Source organism: Enhydra lutris, unplaced genomic scaffold (genome assembly GCF_002288905.1).
Source record: "Enhydra lutris kenyoni isolate GAN:26980312 unplaced genomic scaffold, ASM228890v2 scaffoldscaffold35, whole genome shotgun sequence".
NCBI classification, from domain to species: domain Eukaryota; kingdom Metazoa; phylum Chordata; class Mammalia; order Carnivora; family Mustelidae; genus Enhydra; species Enhydra lutris.
The window spans coordinates 3,642,522-3,645,486 of NW_019154119.1; positions in this window are offsets into that span (position 1 = coordinate 3,642,522).

The following is a 2,965-nucleotide window of genomic DNA, read 5'->3' on the forward strand; positions in this document are numbered from 1 at the left end:
CTTCTGTTGTCATTTGTAAATTAGAAATTCAGGTGCCTGTGACCATTTCAGACATTTTACAGAGCAGTGAAGACAACCAAGCGCCACTTGTACGTATAGTTCCTTTCCTATTTCCAAATAATCCGAATTTTGTTCCTCCTTCATTTGTGAGCTCGGTAATGGTAGCATTCCTCACGCACTTGACTCAGGACAGTCCAGGAGGTTTCTGGAGGGAGGAAGGGGCACAGGAGGACCTTTCGCTTTTCTTTTCCTTTTTTAAAAGTTCATTGGAGAAGAAGACAGCAGAAACAGAAGGAAACGATAACAAAACCCCCAAAAGTGTGGTGGGACCTCACAAGCAAGTCACTTCTTTTACGAGTTCCTTAGTAGGATTTGAACCATCGATCCATCTGTAATTAATGAACTCTGGAGAGCCCTTTGGAAGTTTGTGAATCAAGGTAATACCGTTCCAAATTGAGCAGTCCTTTGTGGACCTCTACTCTGTCCCCTTCTCCAGCCACCAGGGGGAGAGACAGGCTAGTTCTAGGAGAGAAAAGGCAGTGGCAGCCACGAGTTCTGGAACACTGGCTGTTGCTCGTCTTGCCCCTAGATCTGAGGCCTTTCTCCAGCCGCAGAAGCAATGCCGGTAGCAGTAGGGAGCATCGGGCACCCAGGAAGCAGGAGTCAGGTTCCACAACAGACGTGCTTGCAGGTCACATGAGAGCTTGTATACGCATCCTGGAAGGCAAGGCCAGAGGCAAGGCCCAAGGGCACCACCAGCCTGGCTTGGACTTGTCCGATGCCCCTCAGAGAGCCTGTGGATGAGGCTTCTGCCTTTTCTTGTTTCTGCATCCTTGGCCACAGGTAGGTAGGAAACGCAGGGGCACTCCTCTACCGCCTGGCCTATTCACTTACCTACTTGAGTTCCTTCCTTTTCCTTTTCTCTTCCTTATTTATTTATTTTTTAAATATACCACATCTGTCATTTTTCTCCTGATTGTCTGGCTTTTGGCCACTGCCTCTTCCATCCTCCCTTACAAGGCTTCACCTTACAGTCCTCCCGTACAAGCCCTGGTTGACTGGGGTCAAGTGTGGATCCTTTGGGTGTTGGTGGAGGGAGAGATCATAAGGCCTGTGTGGGAAGAATCTCTAATTTTTGCTTGGGCTCCATATTTCTAAACAGTAATATATTTACAGTCTAGATTATGAAAGCTTATGTAATGTAGAGAAATCCATTCTCTTGCCATAGTCTCCTCCTCCATATCCACGGAACGGATGAAGATCAAGTATGTTAGGACTGGCCCTTCCTCCAGAGCTTTCAGAACTGTTCTTGCTGTTTGACCGATTGTATTGTGAATCTTGGTACATTACTCATCTTTTAGCTGCAACCACCCTGCACTAATTGGGCTTTAAGGTGCGTGAAATGTGAGTTTCAAGCAGCTATCCCATACTGATCACCAAATAGCATTCCCCTACCCAAAAAGAAAAGCCACTTCAGTTTCATTCCAGCCCTCTCTAGTCTTCTGGATTCTCCTCTCCAAAGCAGCTTCCCTTTGCGTGTCTGCCCTTGGGCCGCATTGAGCTTGTTGTCAGGAAACCAGAGCATTGTTTTCTAGTATATCTTTTCATCTTGGTAATACTGAAAATGCTTCTTTTTTACGAATTGAGTCTAATACATGATTTCCTGGGGATTTTCCTCTGGACTTGTAATTTTAAATAGCTTCTGGGACTATAAAACTCCAACCCAAAGTGCTTCTGAATTTAAACTTTACTTAAGGCCTTCATCATGCCTAAAGTAATTAACAATGTGGGTCTATTCTTGTAAAGGAACTAGAGTCAAATAAACAAGGGACTGTGCATGGTAGCATCAGCCCAAATTGACCTGACAGCCCACTGAGTATGTGGCCCTGCATGGAGCCTATGCTAGTTTTCATCACTGTTGCTAACGACCAGGTTGGTCACCTCATTCAACTACATTGTGCAGATGAACAGTTACAACAGAATTTGTTAGTGCTTCCGTTCCTATATAACGAGTGACTTGTAGAAATTTATCCTGATTTTGGTTCTTAGGTCTTAGAACTCAGTTCCTAACACCTTCATTATTAATGTTAAGGATGGCCATGAATTTATGTAAAAGAAAGAAAAGAAGAAAGTTAAGCTTCAGGGTCCTGGAATTTGTCCGAGTGCCATAATCCTTGAGTAGAATATTAAGGGATAATAAAGCATGATTTGCAATGCAAAGTTTTTTGGTACTAACGTAATACAAAGCTTTGTAGACCTTTGTGCATTAAATTTATATTCTGGGTGCAAACATGTACTTTGTAGTTCAACTTATGAAATTCCTTCAGCCAGTTAGGATCTCAGAATACACTGGTGAGATTAACAACTAGCAGAATCATGCCATTGGCTAAAAATATTTGATGGAGAATCTTGTTTTTCAGGAAAGAATAAGAAGTTTGAACAGTTCGTATTAAACTCATTACTTCCATGTCTGAGTTATCAGGAACGAGCAGTTTTAAAGCTTTTTGAAATCCCTTGAGGTATTTCTAACTAATTGCCCATCCTACCTAAGCACTTTAAAATACACCGTCCTTTTCTCCCCCTGTTCCCCTTTGAGGCTTCTTCTGAACTGATGTTCTCGCCTGTCAACAGTTCTCCTTCAGCCTCTTTGTCTCGCGTCTCCCCACACATGTGTCCTCGGTTCTGTTAGCCTGTGAACTTCAAAGTCCAGGCCTCGAGCACTGTGCTGCCACCCAGGAAAAGCTGCGGAGATCCTGTCGCTGGCACACTTTTCTTGAGGCTCACATTTACCTCAGGAAACTCACTCTAGTGTGTTCTCGTGCATTGAATTCCCAACTGGTAAATAATTTCTTTCTACCCATAAACCAGTGTCTAATTCACTGCTAGTTAAAAGAGCCATAGATAAGGCAGCTAAATTTCTGAAAGAAAGCCAGAGTAAGTAAGGAGCCCCTGTCAGCCCTGTATC